Below are 18,298 nucleotides of genomic sequence, written 5' to 3'. Positions count from 1 at the left end.
AGCGGGGGTTCTCTTTTTTTTTTCTTTTCTCTTCAAGGAATGGGACCTCAATATGTGTCTTAGATCTGCCCCCCTTCCCCTCCCCCCTCCCCCCCCCCTTTCCTCCCTTCCCTTTCCTCCCTTCCCTTTCCTTCCCTCCCTTCCTTCTTCCTTTCCCCCTCCTTCCTCCCTCCCCCCTCCCTTCCCCCTCCCCCTCTCCCCCCTCTCTCCCCCCTTCCTCCCTTCCCCCTCCCCCCTCCCTCCCCCCTCTCTCCCCCCTCTCTCCCCCCTCTCTCCCCCCCTTCCTCCCTTCCCCCCCTCCCCCCCTCCCTCCCCCCTCTTCCTTGTGTGCAATTGGCTGTGTGAAAGCAGTAGGTTGGGTGGCATAAGTGTCTGTCCACAGTATAATAAATAGGGCCCTATATTTTAGCACGCTACAATATATAACTGACACTGAATTACATAGAAAGCCTTCTTATTTAATTAGTTCATAAAACTGAGTATTTAGCATATTTGTAGAGGACAGTGTGTTTTTAAAGCTGATGGCTTTTAGAGCTTTCCTTCTTCCTTTCCCCCTCCTTCCTCCCTCCCCCCTCCCTTCCCCCTCCCCCCTCTCCCCCCTCTCTCCCCCCCTTCCTCCCTTCCCCCCCTCCCCCCTCCCTCCCCCCTTTCCCTTCTCCTCCTTCCCTCCCTTCCCCCTCTTCTCCCCCCCCTTTTTTTTTTTCTTTCTTTCTTCCTACTCCTCCCCCCCCTCTCTCCCCCTTCCCCTCTCCCTCCACCCTTCCTGTTTCCCCCCTCTCCCAACTGTGTAGTAAAGGGATAAATAATTTATCCTCTATGCTCCTATCTGGCAGAGTTAAGTTGTCTCTGCCCTGTTCGTAGAGCCTTGGTTAGAGAATATACCCATATAAGTGTAAAAATGGCTCTCCGAATGTCACTAATGTAACTATATGGTATGAATGTCATTCATTGTTTAATATTTACAGACTGTATCTCATTTTTGGCTTGCTGTATTTACAACCTCATTTATCTATCTACTGTTTTTTTTTTCTGGAAATGTAACTATGCTGTTTAAGGCTCAGAGATTCTGGGATGTCCAATGCTTATGCTTTCAGTCATATGCTGCCCACCACGGTGAAATAAGTATGTAATAACCTTCAGGTGATTGATAACCCCTTTTGAGCCTGCAATTTTTGGTCTGTTGGTTTTTTCTAGCCTTAATGCTCTTCCCATATTTGTCTTTTTGTGAACAACCACACTCCTTTATCTATCAGTACGTGAGCTTAGGTGAGACGCAGTTTCTACAGTTTGTTTCTCTGACACAATGTGAGATGTTGAAGTATTTAATATTTGGTTATATCATCTCCTTCTATATTAATCTTGGTCTCTTGGACCTCTCCAGGGTCCTAACTGACATCAGGAGAAGCTATTCAGCGTAGGCCTTGATTGGGTCTGTGCTTTCTAAAAGCCCTCTGAAAAGTACACTTAATTCATAGAAGTCCAAAAGTGGCTTCAGCCAATTTTGAGGGAAAAGAGGGCAATCTTGAGTTTGCTCTCCAACTTTTGTTCATTAGATGCATACCTTAACTTGAGAATATTTTGTGAATTTGACAGGAGTGTTATCTCTGTATGTGTTCTTTTACATTTACATTTGTCCACATTACTTGTGTACTATGTGCTTTATACTTTGTCCATGTTGTGGCAAACTGTTCTTGTGTATTTGTAAGTGCAATTCCCTCAATAAAAACATATTTAAAAAAAAAACAAAAAAAACAAACAAAAAAAACAAAACACATGTTTAAGCTTAGGGGTAGTGATGTCGCGAACCTAAAATTTTCGGTTTGCGAACCGCGGACTCGAACTTCCGGTATTGTTCGCGAACGCGCGAACCGCGCAAACCGCCATTGAATTCAATAGGCAGGCGAACTTTAAAACCTACAAGGACTCTTTCTGGCCACAATAGTGATGGAAAAGTTGTTTCAAGGGTCCTAACACCTGGACTGTTGCATGCTGGAGGGGGATCCCTGGCAAAATTACATAGTTTATGCAGAGTCTGCTTTTAAGCCATAATGGATCTAAATCAACTAACATTCCCAAAGTGACTGTCTCAAAACATCCTAGACAGAAGATAGATTGATAGTGATAGATAGGATAGATAGATATACATAGATTGATAGTTAGATAGAATCGATAGAAGAGAAATAGATATATTTGTTAGATATATAATTACCCTAATAAATTCTAATAATCAAACATGCGTTCTTGGACCCAACTAGCTTGTGTCAATTAGTACTTTTCTTAGCACTTTAATCCCTGTTCCCCCCCCCTATCGTGGGAGTTCTATATGGCCTGCCAGATTACCCTGAAAAATTATAATAATAAGACATGTGGTCTGCTACCTATTTTAACGAGGTTGTGTTTTAAGTACTACCATTCTTAGCACTTTAATCTCTGTAACTCCCCCTATTTGGTGAGGTCTATACGGCCTGGATGATTACCCATACAAAATATAATAAGACATCTGCTCTTGGTCTGCGACCCATGGTAACTATGTTGTGTTAATTAGTAATGTCCTTCGCATTTTAATAGCTGTTACTCATACTCACCCTATCGGTGGAGGTCTATATGGCCTGCATGATTACCCTTACAAAATATAACAACCAAACATATGTTCTGGGACCCATGGTAAGTAGGTTGTGTTATGTAGTACTGTTCTTTGCATTTTCATACCTGTTACAACACCAAATGGTGGCAGGTCTATCTGTCCTTCATGATTAGCTGCACCCAAACCCAAAAAAAAGCCGAGTGGTCTTAGACTAACACCCATGGCTAACTCTGTTGTTTCAATTAGTACTATTCTTAGCACTTTCATCCCTGTTACGGGCGGTCTACATGGCCATCATGATTAGCCGAACAAAATACTACAATCCAACCTTTGTTCAGTCTTCATAGGCCCTTCACTGTCTGTATTTTGATAGTACAGTTCTTATTATTTTTATAGCTGATACAACACCGAATGTTGTCAGCTCTATATGGCCTGCATGATTAGCTGCACCCAATACAAAAATAAATCCAAGCGGTCTTGGATTAACACCCATGGCTAACTCTGTTGTTTCAAGTAGTACTATTCTTTGCACTTTCATCTCATCATCCCTGTTACTTCCAGGACTCTCGGTGGTGGTGGTCTACATGGCCATCATGATTAGCCTAACCAAATACTACAATCCAACCTTGGCTCAGTCTTCCTAAGGCCCTTCATTGGCTGTATTTTGCTAGTACTGTTCTTATTACTATGGTGGTCTACATGGCCATCATGATTAGCCTAACCAAATACTACAATCCAACCTTTGCTCAGTCTTCCTAAGGCCCTTCATTGGCTGTATTTTGGTAGTACTGTTCTTATTAGTTTAATAGCTGATACGACACCGAATGTTGTCAGCTCTATATGGCCTGCATGAATAGCCGCACCCAAAGCCAAAAAAAAGCCAAGCGGTTTTGCACTAACACCCATGGCTAACTCTGTTGTTTCAAGTTCTACTATTCTTAGCTCTTTCATCTCATCATCCCTGTTACTTCCAGGACTCTCGGTGGTGGTGGTCTACATGGCCATCATGATTAGCCTAACCAAATACTACAATCCAACCTTGGCCCAGTATTCCTAAGGCCCTTCATTGGCTGTATTTTGGTAGTACTGTTCTTATTAGTTTAATAGCTGATACGACACAGAATGTTGTCAGCTCTATATGGCCTGCAGGAATAGCCGCACCCAAAGCCAAAAAAAAGCCAAGCGGTTTTGCACTAACACCCATGGCTAACTCTGTTGTTTCAAGTTCTACTATTCTTAGCTCTTTCATCTCATCATCCCTGTTACTTCCAGTACTCTCGGTGGTGGTGGTCTACATGGCCATCATGATTAGCCTAACCAAATACTACAATCCAACCTTGGCTCAGTCTTCCTAAGGCCCTTCATTGGCTGTATTTTGGTAGTACTGTCATCCTTTTGAATAAAAGATTACAGTAAAGGCATTGATTTTAGAAACCCACAGATCATTATTTGCAACCGTGAATTTAGAAAAAAAAAATTGATTACACAGCCGTGACACTTATTTATGCTCAGGCCTTTTTAATACGAGGGTCCCGGAGCCTCAACCGAAACAACAGCATGAAAGAGGAGATATGTCATCCTTTTGAATAAAAGATTACAGGAAAGGCATTGATTTTAGAAACCCACAGATCATTATTTGCAACCGTGAATTTAGAAAAAAAAATTGATTACACACCCGTCACACTTATTTATGCTCAGGCCTTTTTAATACGAGGGTCCTGGAGCCTCAACCGAAACAACAGCATGAAAGAGGAGATATGTCATCCTTTTGAATAAAAGATTACAGGAAAGGCATTGATTTTAGAAACCCACAGATCATTATTTGCAACCGTGAATTTAGAAAAAAAAATTGATTACACAGCCGTCACACTTATTTATGCTCAGGCCTTTTTAATACGAGGGTCCCGGAGCCTCAACCGAAACAACAGCATGAAAGAGGAGATATGTCATCCTTTTGAATAAAAGATTACAGAAAAGGCATTGATTTTAGAAACCCACAGATCATTATTTGCAACCGTGAATTTAGAAAAAAAAATTGATTACACAGCCGTCACACTTATTTATGCTCATGCCTTTTTAATACGAGGGTCCCGGAGCCTCAACCGAAACAACAGCATGAAAGAGGAGATATGTCATCCTTTTGAATAAAAGATTACAGGAAAGGCATTGATTTTAGAAACCCACAGATCATTATTTGCAACCGTGAATTTAGAAAAAAAATTGATTAGACAGCCGTGACACTTATTTATGCTCAGGCCTTTTTAATACGAGGGTCCCGGAGCCTCAACCGAAACAACAGCATGAAAGAGGAGATATGTCATCCTTTTGAATAAAAGATTACAGGAAAGGCATTGATTTTAGAAACCCACAGATCATTATTTGCAACCGTGAATTTAGAAAAAAAAATTGATTACACAGCCGTCACACTTATTTATGCTCAGGCCTTTTTAATACGAGGGTCCCGGAGCCTCAACCGAAACAACAGCATGAAAGAGGAGATATGTCATCCTTTTGAATAAAAGATTACAGGAAAGGCATTGATTTTAGAAACCCACAGATCATTATTTGCAACCGTGAATTTAGAAAAAAAAATTGATTACACACCCGTCACACTTATTTATGCTCAGGCCTTTTTAATACGAGGGTCCTGGAGCCTCAACCGAAACAACAGCAAGAAAGAGGAGATATGTCATCCTTTTGAATAAAAGATTACAGGAAAGGCATTGATTTTAGAAACCCACAGATCATTATTTGCAACCGTGAATTTAGAAAAAAAAATTGATTACACAGCCGTGACACTTATTTATGCTCAGGCCTTTTTAATACGAGGGTCCCGGAGCCTCAACCGAAACAACAGCATGAAAGAGGAGATATGTCATCCTTTTGAATAAAAGATTACAGGAAAGGCATTGATTTTAGAAACCCACAGATCATTATTTGCAACCGTGAATTTAGAAAAAAAAATTGATTACACACCCGTCACACTTATTTATGCTCAGGCCTTTTTAATACGAGGGTCCCGGAGCCTCAACCGAAACAACAGCATGAAAGAGGAGATATGTCATCCTTTTGAATAAAAGATTACAGGAAAGGCATTGATTTTAGAAACCCACAGATCATTATTTGCAACCGTGAATTTAGAAAAAAAAATTGATTACACAGCCGTGACACTTATTTATGCTCAGGCCTTTTTAATACGAGGGTCCCGGAGCCTCAACCGAAACAACAGCATGAAAGAGGAGATATGTCATCCTTTTGAATAAAAGATTACAGGAAAGGCATTGATTTTAGAAACCCACAGATCATTATTTGCAACCGTGAATTTAGAAAAAAAAATTGATTACACAGCCGTCACACTTATTTATGCTCAGGCCTTTTTAATACGAGGGTCCCGGAGCCTCAACCGAAACAACAGCATGAAAGAGGAGATATGTCATACTTTTGAAAATTAGATTACAGGAAAGGCATTGATGTTAGAAACACAGAGATCAGTTATATGACCCGGGAAATAGAAAAAAAAAACATTGATTGGACACCCAGTACACTTCTTTATCCTTAGGCCTTTTTAAAAGAGTGTCCCGGAGCCTCAACAGAAAGAACAGCATGAAAGAGGACATATGGCATCCTTTTGAAAAATAGATTACAGGAAAGGCATTGATTTTTGAAAGACAGAAAAAATAAGTTACAACTGTTAAATCTAAAAAAACATTGAATAGACACCCAGTACACTTCTTTATCCTTCGGCCTTTTTAGCAGAGATTCCAGGACACTCAACAAAACCAGCAGTAGGAAAGAGGACATATGGCATCCTTTGTGAAAAAAAGATTATAGGAAAGGCATTGATTTTAGAAACCCGGGGATAATTTGTTGCAACCGTGAATTTGAATTAAAAAAAAAGATTGGATGGACACCAGGTACAATTCTTTATCCATAATGCCTTTTTATAAGAGGGTCCAGGACCCTCAAACAAAAAACCAGCAGGAAAGAGGACATATGGCATACTTTTGAACAATAGAGTACAGGAAAGGCATAGATTTTAGATACCCATAAAAAAAAATTTTAAAATGTAAATTTGAATTAAAAAAATGATTCGATGGACAGCCAGTACACCTCTTTCTCCTTAGGCCTTTTTATAAGAGGGTCCTGGACCCTCAAAAAAAACACCAGCAGGAAAGAGGACGTATGGCATCCTTTTGAACAATAGAGTACAGGTACAGCATTGATTTTACAAACCCAGAGATCATTTTGGTCAATTGTTAAATAGAAAAATAAAAATGAGTGGCCAACCAGTACACCTCTTTCTCCTTAGGCCTTTTTATAAGATGGTCCTGGACACTCAAAAAAAAACACCAGCAGGAAAGAGGACATATGGCATCCTTTTGAACAATAGAGTACAGGTACGGCATTGATTTTACAAAACCAGAGATAATTTAGGTCAAATGAGAAATAGAAAATAAAAATGAGACCCAGTACACCTCTTTCACCTTAGGCCTTTTTATAAGAGTGTCCAGGACCCTCAAACAAAATACCAGCAGGAAAGAGAACATATGGCATACTTTGGAACAATAGAGTACTGGTACGGCATTGAATTGTGAAACCCACAGATAATTGTTTGTAAAAGTGAAATAGCACCAAAAACCATGCTTGGACTCCCACTCCAGGTCGTTCACCTTCAGCTTTTTTATAAGAGGGTCCAGCACCCTCAACAGAAACAACTGCAGGAAACACCACCACATATGCCATCCTTTTGCACAAGCGAGTACAGGTATGGCATCCATTTTAGAAACCCAAAGATAATTGAGAGGAACCAGGAACATTTTTATAAAAACTGGATGGGGCAACCATTACTACAGGTCGTTCTCCTTCAGCCTTTTTATATCATGGGCCACGACTCGCAACAGGCACAACAGCATGAAACAAAACATATGCCACCCTTTTGCACAATAGAGTACAGGTATGTCATAGATGGAACACAGAGATAATTTAGATCAACCAAGAGACGGATAAAGATGCTTGGTCAGTCCTACTCTTTCAAATTTGTTGCATTTTGCGTTCAATTGAATGGTCCACCGGATATGAGTGGTGTGTAAAGTTGTACAATTCGTAACAGTTTAATCACTAGTGTTATGTGCCTTTTTTTTTTTATTTGAGTTTTGTACCCACAGAGATGCAGCAGAGGCCAGAAAAATTAGGAATGTACAAATGACTGAAACATTGGGGTATTGTTGGAGCAACTGCTGTAGCAGCGGCCAGAAAAATCGATGTTTGTAAAACATTTATAAAGTGCCCTAAAAGCTTGTGGCTTGAACACTAGTTGTTGGCGGATAAGTAAAGCAAGTCCTCCGTCTTTATAACCAAAAAAAAAAGGACAGCCTGTGTACCAGTTGTAGCCCAAGGCAGCTCATATCATCATCAGTAGTTTTTTATTCAAATGTATCGTCCAATGTCAGTCCCTTCGGGATCCAGCCCTCATTCATTTTTATAAAAGTGAGATAGTCAAGGCTTTTTTTACCTAGGCGACTTCTCTTCTCAGTGACAAAACCTCCTGCTGCACTAAAAGTCCTTTCGGACAGGACACTTGAAGCGGGGCAGGCCAGAAGTTCCATTGCAAATTGGGATAGCTCAGGTCCAGCCTGCACACCCAGTAGTCAAGGGGTCCATCGCTCCTGAGAGTGTCGAGATCCGCAGTTAAAGCTAGGTAGTCTGCTACCTGTCGGTTGAGTCTTTCTCTAAGGCTGGATCCCGAAAAGGCTCTGATGGTGCATGGGAGTTAAAAAGGTACGCATGTCCTCCATCAACAAGACGTCAGGAAAGCGCCCGGTCCTTGCCGCCGTGGTCGTGAGAGGAGGAGGATTAATTTCATCTCTTCCCCTGTTACATTCCCGTGGGGCTGTGACATCACCCTTATACGCTGTATAAAGCATAGTTTTTAATTTATTATGAAAATGCTCCATCCTTTCCGACTTGCGGGAATTTGGTAACATTTCAGGCACTTTATGCTTATACCGGGGGTCGAGGAGCGTGGACACCCAGTACAGGTCGTTCTCCTTCAGCTTTTTTATATGAGGGTCCCTCAACAGGCACGACAGCATGAAAGAACCCATTTGAACAAGGTTGGATGCTGAGCTAATCATGTCGCGTTCCTCCTCCTCACTGATCTCACTGATGGTATCTTCTTCCCCCCAGCCATGTACAACACCACGGGTACCAGAAAGGTGAAAACAACTAGCACCCTGGGATGACTGTTGTGCTCGGTCTTCCTCCTCCTCATCCTCCCCAAAGCCACATTCCTCCTCTGACTCCTCTTCCTCACAATCCTCTTCCTGCGTTGCCGCAGGTCCAGCAAGCAATGCTGATTCGGCTGTTTGTGGGGGTGATGGACACCACAACTCTTCCTCTTCACGCTCATCTACTGCCTGATCCAGCACTCTTCGCAGGGCACGCTCCAGGAAGAAAACAAATGGTATGATGTCGCTGATGGTGCCTTCGGTGCGACTGACAAGGTTTGTCACCTCCTCAAAAGGACGCATGAGCCTACAGGCATTGCGCATGAGCGTCCAGTAATTTGGCAAAAATATCCCCAGCTCCCCAGAGGCTGTCCTAGCACCCCGGTCATACAAATACTCATTAACAGCTTTTTCTTGTTGGAGCAGGCGGTCAAACATTAGGAGTGTTGAATTCCACCGTGTCGGGCTGTCGCAAATCAAGCGCCTCACTGGCAGGTTGTTTCGACGCTGGATATCAGACAAGTGCGCCATGGCCGTGTAGGAATGCCTGAAATGGCCACACACCTTCCTGGCCTGCTTCAGGACGTCCTGTAAGCCTGGGTACTTATGGACAAATCGTTGTACAATCAGATTACACACATGTGCCATGCACGGCACATGTGTCAACTTGCCCAATTTCAATGCCGCCACCAAATTACTTCCATTGTCAGAAACAACCTTGCCAATCTCCAGTTGGTGCGGAGTCAGCCACTGATCCACCTGTGCGTTCAGGGCCGTCAGGAGTGCTGGTGCGGTGTGACTCTCCGCTTTCAGGCAAGTCAACCCCAAGACAGCGTGACACTGCCGTACCCGGGATGTAGCATAGTACCTGGGGAGCTGGGGGGTGCCATAGATGTGGAGCAAGACGCAGAAGTTGAAGAGGACTCAGCCGAGGAAGAGGTTATGGAAGAGGATGGAGTAGGAGGAGTAGAGGAGGTAGCAGCAGGCCTGCCTGCAAGTCATGGTAGTGTCACCAACTCTTCTGCAGAGCCACGCATTCCATGCTTGTCAGAAGTCAGCAGGTTTACCCAATGCGCAGTGTAGGTGATATACCTGCCCTGACCATGCTTTGCAGACCAGCTATCCGTGGTCATATGGACCCTTGCCCCAACGCTGTGTGCCAGACATGCCATAACTTCCTTACTCACAACAGAGTACAGGTTTGGGATTGCCTTTTGTGAAAAGAAATTTCTGCCAGGTACCTTCCACTGCGGTGTCCCAATAGATACAAATTTTTTGAAAGCCTCAGACTCCACCAGTTTGTATGGTAAAAGCTGGCGGGCTAAGAGTTCAGACAAGCCAGCTGTCAGACGCTGGGCAAGGGGGTGACTTTGAGAAATTGGCTTCTTACGCTCAAACATGTCCTTGACAGACACCTGACTGTGGGCAGATGACCAGGAACTGCTACGTAAGAGAGACTGAGTGGAGGATGGTTGAGAGGGGGCAAGGAGGACAGCACTGGTTGACGTGGCTGAAGATGCTGGAGCAGGAGGAGGAGGGCGGCTTTCACTTTGTGTGCTGCTTCTACTCATGTGTTCTTCCCATCGGCCTTTGTGATGGGAGACCATGTGCCTTCGCAAAGCAGTTGTACCTAGGTGGCTGTTGGACTTCCCACAACTCAGTTTCTTTTGGCACAGGTTGCAAATGGCATCGCTGTTGTCAGAGGCAGACACACAAAAAAAATGCCACACTGCTGAGCTCTGCGATGACGGCATTCTGGTGGTGGCAACAGCATGCGTTGATGGGCGTCAGCGGGCTGTCTGGCTGACCCCTGGTGACGATGCATGCTGTCTGACTGTGCCACTAGCTCCTTGAGACGACCTCCCCGTGCTTCCAAATCGTCTCCTCCTCCTCTCTGTCTCCCCATCTGAACTTTCCCCCTCTTCTTCTTCTCTTCTAGCAGGCACCCACGTGACATCCACCGACACATCATCATCAACCGCTTCACTTGTATCTGAAACATCAAGAAAGGAAGCAGCAGCGGGTACAACATCACCATCATCATCACACCGTACCTCCATGTCGGTAATGCTGCCTGACTGAGACTGATCACTATTATCTACATCCTCTGTCAATGATGGTTGTGCATCACTCATTTCTTCAAAATGATGTGTCAATAACTCCTGTGACAGATCAAGTGAAGCGGCTGTGGTGCTAGTGTTGGTGGTGGCGACAGGCGGCGGAGTGTCACTGGTCACTTGAGACCTGCCCAAAGCACAGCTGGACTTAGATGGTGCGTCAAGGTTAGGAGGACTAGCAGCGGAAGCTGAAGAAGATTGGGTTTCCTGTGTTAGCCATTCAACTAGGTCCTCCTCAGAAGTTTTTGCATCCCCCCTGGCACCCGGCGTCTGAACAATGTGCATATTTGTAGGGTCTAAAGGAATCACAGCACCACGACCACGACCACGGAACCTGCGGGGTGGCCTGCCTCTGCCTGTCATTTTTTTTAAATGGACACTAACAATACTATTATACCAATTGAGTGGTGGCACTGTGAAAGTGGGCACAGTATACGCTGTGAGACTGACAACAACAAAAAAGACAGATGTTTTAAAAATCACAAATTGTTAATTTTTTGAAATATTACTAGTACTGTGGCAACAAATATGATTGTTTGGCACTATTTGGCAAATGAGCCTGTCTGGCACACACGCTGGGAGAAAGGAAACTGCAATTCAATGGCACTAGGAGACTGAAGAATCACAGTCAAAACAGTTATGATTAACAAAAATTCCAATCCTGTTACAATAAATATGAGTGGTGACACTAATTGGCTAGTTGGGACTGGCACACAGGCAGGCAGGCAGGAGGAAAATGCAATTCAAGGGCACTAGTAGACTGCAGATTGACAGTCAAAACAGTGTTGATTGACAAATTTTGCAATACTGTTAAAAGAAATATGATTGCTAGCACTAATTGGATAGTTGGGCCTGGCACACAGGCTGGCAGGCAGTAGAAAAGTGCAATTCAATGGCACAAGCAAAATGAGGATTAAGATCAACCATCAAGATTTTTTTTATTTAAATTAGTAACTATACTGTGACAACAATTAGGATTGGTGTAAATAGTTGGCAAGACGGCCTGGCACAAAAGGATGGCAGGCAGGAGGGAGATGCAATTCAAGGACACTTGGAGACTGATTAATGACAGTCAAAACAGCGATGATTGACAATTTTTGCAATACTGTTAAAAGAAATATGATTGCTGACAACAATTGGCTAGGTGGGCCTGGCTCACAGCAGGCTGCAAGGCAGGAGCAAAGTGCTATTCAATGGCACCAGCAAACTGAGGTTTCAAATCACAGCAACTATTACCAAAATTTTTAATTTTTAATTATTAGAATACTGTCACAACAAATATGATTGGTGTAAATATTTTTTAAGTAGGCCTGGCACACAGGCTTGGAAGGCTGTAGAAAAGTGCAATTCAAAGGCACGAGCAAACTGAGGGTTAAGATCATCAACAATAAAGATTTTTTTAATTTTAATTAGTAACTATACTGTGACAAAAAATTAGGATTGGTGTAAATAGTTGGCAAGACGGCCTGGCACAAAAGGATGGCAGGCAGGAGGGAGATGCAATTCAAGGACACTAGGAGACTGATTACTGACAGTCTAAACAGTGATGATTGACAATTTTTGCAATACTGTTAACAGAAATATGATTGCTGACAACAATTGGCTAGGTGGGGGCCTGGCTCACAGCAGGCTGCAAGGCAGGAGGAAAGTGCGTTTCAATGGCACCAGCAAACTGACGATTCAAATCACAGCAACTATTACCAAAAATGTTAATTTTTAATTATTAGAATACTGTCACAACAAATATGATTGGTGTAAATATTTTTTAAGTAGGCCTGGCACACAGGCTTGGAAGGCTGTAGAAAAGTGCAATTCAAAGGCACGAGCAAACTGAGGGTTAAGATCATCAACAATAACGATTTTTTAAATTTTAATTAGTAACTATACTGTGACAAAAAATTAGGATTGGTGTAAATAGTTGGCAAGACGGCCTGGCACAAAAGGATGGCAGGCAGGAGGGAGATGCAATTCAAGGACACTAGGAGACTGATTACTGACAGTCTAAACAGTGATGATTGACAATTTTTGCAATACTGTTAACAGAAATATGATTGCTGACAACAATTGGCTAGGTGGGGGCCTGGCTCACAGCAGGCTGCAAGGCAGGAGGAAAGTGCGTTTCAATGGCACCAGCAAACTGACGATTCAAATCACAGCAACTATTACCAAAAATGTTAATTTTTAATTATTAGAATACTGTCACAACAAATATGATTGGTGTAAATATTTTTTAAGTAGGCCTGGCACACAGGCTTGGAAGGCTGTAGAAAAGTGCAATTCAAAGGCACGAGCAAACTGAGGGTTAAGATCATCAACAATAAAGATTTTTTTAATTTTAATTAGTAACTATACTGTGACTAAAAATTAGGATTGGTGTAAATAGTTGGCAAGACGGCCTGGCACAAAAGGATGGCAGGCAGGAGAGAGATGCAATTCAAGGACACTAGGAGACTGATTACTGACAGTCTAAACAGTGATGATTGACAATTTTTGCAATACTGTTAACAGAAATATGATTGCTGACAACAATTGGCTAGGTGGGGGCCTGGCTCACAGCAGGCTGCAAGGCAGGAGGAAAGTGCGTTTCAATGGCACCAGCAAACTGACAATTCAAATCACAGCAACTATTACCAAAAATTTTAATTTTTAATTATTAGAATACTGTCACAACAAATATGATTGGTGTAAATATTTTTTAAGTAGGCCTGGCACACAGGCTTGGAAGGCTGTAGAAAACTGAATTCAAAGGCACGAGCAAACTGAGGGTTAAGATCATCAACAATAAAGATTTTTTTAATTATAATTAGTAACTATACTGTGACAAAAAATTAGGATTGGTGTAAATAGTTGGCAAGACGGCCTGGCACAAAAGGATGGCAGGCAGGAGGGAGATGCAATTCAAGGACACTAGGAGACTGATTACTGACAGTCTAAACAGTGATGATTGACAATTTTTGCAATACTGTTAACAGAAATATGATTGCTGACAACAATTGGCTAGGTGGGGGCCTGGCTCACAGCAGGCTGCAAGGCAGGAGGAAAGTGCATTTCATTGGCACCAGCAAACTGACGATTCAAATCACAGCAACTATTAACAAAAATTTTAATTTTTAATTATTAGAATACTGTCACAACAAATATGATTGGTGTAAATATTTTTTAAGTAGGCCTGGCACACAGGCTTGGAAGGCTGTAGAAAAGTGCAATTCAAAGGCACGAGCAAACTGAGGGTTAAGATCATCAACAATAAAGATTTTTTTAATTTTAATTAGTAACTATACTGTGACAAAAAATTAGGATTGGTGTAAATAGTTGGCAAGACGGCCTGGCACAAAAGGATGGCAGGCAGGAGGGAGATGCAATTCAAGGACACTAGGAGACTGATTACTGACAGTCTAAACAGTGATGATTGACAATTTTTGCAATACTGTTAACAGAAATATGATTGCTGACAACAATTGGCTAGGTGGGGGCCTGGCTCACAGCAGGCTGCAAGGCAGGAGGAAAGTGCGTTTCAATGGCACCAGCAAACTGACGATTCAAATCACAGCAACTATTACCAAAAAATTTAATTTTTAATTATTAGAATACTGTCACAACAAATATGATTGGTGTAAATATTTTTTAAGTAGGCCTGGCACACAGGCTTGGAAGGCTGTAGAAAAGTGCAATTCAAAGGCACGAGCAAACTGAGGGTTAAGATCAACACTAAAAAATTTTTTTATTTAAATTAATAACTATACTGTCTGACTGTGACAACAATTATGATTGGTGTAAATAGTTGGCTAGACGGCCTGGCACAAAAGGCTGGCAGTGGCAGGCAGGAGGTAAATGAAATTCAATGGCCCTAGGAGACTGAATATTTGCAGTCCAAAAAATTATGTTTTTTTTATTTTTTTATTACTGTTACAAGAATTGTGATTGGTGCCACTAATTGGCTACTTGGGCCTGGCAGACAGGCTGGCAGATATGAGTCGTGGATGGTAGGTAGGGCAGTAATTTAACACAGTATGCTGTGTAAGTGACAAAAACACAGGACTGATAGAAAAACAGAATTTATGCTTACCTGATAAATTACTTTCTCCAACGGTGTGTCCGGTCCACGGCGTCATCCTTACTTGTGGGATATTCTCTTCCCCAACAGGAAATGGCAGAGTCCCAGCAAAGCTGGTCACATGATCCCTCCTAGGCTCCGCCCACCCCAGTCATTCGACCGACGGACAGGAGGAAATATATATAGGAGAAACCATATGATACCGTGGTGACTGTAGTTAGAGAAAATAATTCATCAGACCTGATTAAAAAACCAGGGCGGGCCCTGGACCGGACACACCGTTGGAGAAAGTAATTTATCAGGTAAGCATAAATTCTGTTTTCTCCAACATTGGTGTGTCCGGTCCACTGCGTCATCCTTACTTGTGGGAACCAATACCAAAGCTTTAGGACACGGATGAAGGGAGGGAGCAAATCAGGTCATCTAAATGGAAGGCACCACGGCTTGCAAAACCTTTCTCCCAAAAATAGCCTCCGAAGAAGCAAAAGTATCAAATTTGTAAAATTTGGCAAAAGTGTGCAGTGAAGACCAAGTCGCTGTCTTACATATCTGGTCAACAGAAGCCTCGTTCTTGAAGGCCCATGTGGAAGCCACAGCCCTAGTGGAGTGAGCTGTGATTCTTTCAGGAGGCTGCCGTCCGGCAGTCTCATAAGCCAATCGGATAATGCATTTAAGCCAAAAGGAAAGAGAGGTAGAAGTCGCTTTTTGACCTCTCCTTTTACCAGAATAAACAACAAACAAGGAAGATGTTTGTCTGAAATCTTTAGTAGCCTCTAAATAGAATTTTAGAGCACGGACTACGTCCAAATTGTGTAACAAACGTTCCTTCTTTGAAACTGGATTCGGACACAAAGAAGGTACAACTATCTCCTGGATAATATTTTTGTTGGAAACAACTTTCGGAAGAAAACCAGGCTTAGTACGCAAAAACCACCTTATCTGCATGGAACACCAGATAGGGCGGAGAACACTGCAGAGCATATAACTCTGAAACTCTTCTAGCAGAAGAAATTGCAACCAAAAACAAAACTTTCCAAGATAATAACTTAATATCTACGGAATGTAAGGGTTCAAACGGAACCTCTTGAAGAACTGAAAGAACTAGATTTAGACTCCAGGGAGGAGTCAAAGGTCTGTAAACAGGCTTGATCCTAACCAGAGCCTGAACAAATGCTTGAACATCTGGCACAGCTGCCAGTCTTTTGTGAAGTAAAACAGATAAAGCAGAGATCTGTCCCTTCAGAGAACTTGCAGATAATCCTTTCTCCAAACCTTCTTGTAGAAAGGATAGAATCTTAGGAATTTTTATCTTGTTCCATGGGAATCCTTTAGATTCACACCAACAGATATATTTTTTCCATATTTTATGGTAAATTTTTCTAGTTACAGGCTTTCTAGCCTGAATCAGAGTATCTATTACAGAATCTGAAAACCCACGCTTTGATAAAATCAAGCGTTCAATCTCCAAGCCGTCAGTTGGAGGGAAACCAGATTCGGATGTTCGAATGGACCCTGAACAAGAAGGTCCTGTCTCAAAGGTAGCTTCCATGGTGGAGCCGATGACATATTCACCAGGTCTGCATACCAAGTCCTGCGTGGCCACGCAGGAGCTATCAAGATCACCGAGGCCCTCTCCTGATTGATCCTGGCTACCAGCCTGGGGATGAGAGGAAACGGTGGGAATACATAAGCTAGGTTGAAGGTCCAAGGTGCTACTAGTGCATCTACTAGGGTCGCCTTGGGATCCCTGGATCTGGACCCGTAGCAAGGAACCTTGAAGTTCTGATGAGACGCCATCAGATCCATGTCTGGAATGCCCCATAATTGAGTTATTTGGGCAAAGATTTCCGGATGGAGTTCCCACTCCCCCGGATGGAATGTCTGACGACTCAGAAAATCCGCTTCCCAATTTTCCACTCCTGGGATGTGGATCACAGACAAGTGGCAGGAGTGATCCTCCGCCCATTGAATTATCTTGGTCACTTCTTTCATCGCCAGGGAAGTCCTTGTTCCCCCCTGATGATTGATATATGCAACGGTCGTCATGTTGTCTGACTGAAACCTTATGAATTTGGCCTTTGCTAGTTGAGGCCAAGCTCTGAGAGCATTGAATATCACTCTCAGTTCCAGAATGTTTATCGGGAGAAGAGACTCTTCCCGAGACCATAGACCCTGAGCTTTCAGGGATTCCCAGACCGCGCCCCAGCCCACTAGGCTGGCGTCGGTCGTGACAATGACCCACTCTGGTCTGCGGAAGCTCATTCCCTGTGACAGATTGTCCAGGGTCAGCCACCAACGGAGTGAATCTCTGGTCTTTTGATCTACTTGAATCGTCGGAGACAAGTCTGTATAATCCCCATTCCACTGTCTGAGCATGCACAGTTGTAATGGTCTTAGATGAATTCGTGCAAAAGGAACTATGTCCATTGTTGCAACCATCAATCCTATTACTTCCATGCACTGCGCTATGGAAGGACGAGGAACAGAATGAAGTACTTGACAAGAGCTTAGAAGTTTTGATTTTCTGACCTCTGTCAGAAAAATCCTCATTTCTAAGGAATCTATTATTGTTCCCAAGAAGGGAACTCTTGTTGACGGGGACAGAGAACTTTTTTCTTTGCTCACCTTCCATCCGTGAAGGATGTCGTCCAAGTAAGGTACTACTAGAAGGGACCCTAGTACCTTTGTGAAAATCCTTGGAGCAGTGGCTAATCCAAATGGAAGTGCCACAAACTGGTAATGCTTGTCCAGAAAAGCGAACCTTAGGAACTGATGATGTTCCTTGTGGATAGGAATATGTAGGTACGCATCCTTTAAATCCACGGTAGTCATAAATTGATTTTCCTGGATAGTAGGTAGGATCGTTCGAATAGTTTCCATTTTGAACGATGGTACCCTGAGAAATTTGTTTAGGATCTTTAGATCCAAAAATGGTCTGAATGTTCCCTCTTTTTTGGGAACTATGAACAGATTGGAATAAAATCCCATTCCTTGTTCTCTTATTGGAACTGGATGTATCACTCCCATCTTTAACAGGTCTTCTACACAATGTAAGAATGCCTGTCTCTTTATTTGGTTTGAAGATAATTGAGACCTGTGGAACCTTCCCCTTGGGGGTAGTTCCTTGAATTCCAGGAGATAACCTTGAGAAACTATTTCTAGCGCCCAAGGATCCTGAACATCTCTTGCCCAAGCCTGAGCAAAGAGAGAAAGTCTGCCCCCCACTAGATCCGGTCCCGGATCGGGGGCTATCCCTTCATGCTGTTTTGGTAGCAGTGGTAGGCTTCTTGGCCTGCTTACCCTTGTTCCAGCCTTG

The 18,298-nt window shown here is 42.8% G+C and overlaps 1 protein-coding gene across 6 annotated transcripts in view; it reads right to left on the bottom strand.

Moving 5' to 3' along the window:
- HTR1E (5-hydroxytryptamine receptor 1E) overlaps nucleotides 1-18,298 on the bottom strand; it is a 543,697-nt gene that overhangs the window by 53,493 nt on the left and 471,906 nt on the right. The gene's annotated exons all lie outside the window — the stretch shown is intronic.

Source organism: Bombina bombina, chromosome 4 (assembly GCF_027579735.1).
Source record: "Bombina bombina isolate aBomBom1 chromosome 4, aBomBom1.pri, whole genome shotgun sequence".
NCBI lineage: Eukaryota > Metazoa > Chordata > Amphibia > Anura > Bombinatoridae > Bombina > Bombina bombina.
This window is presented reverse-complemented; position numbering and strand designations above follow the sequence as displayed.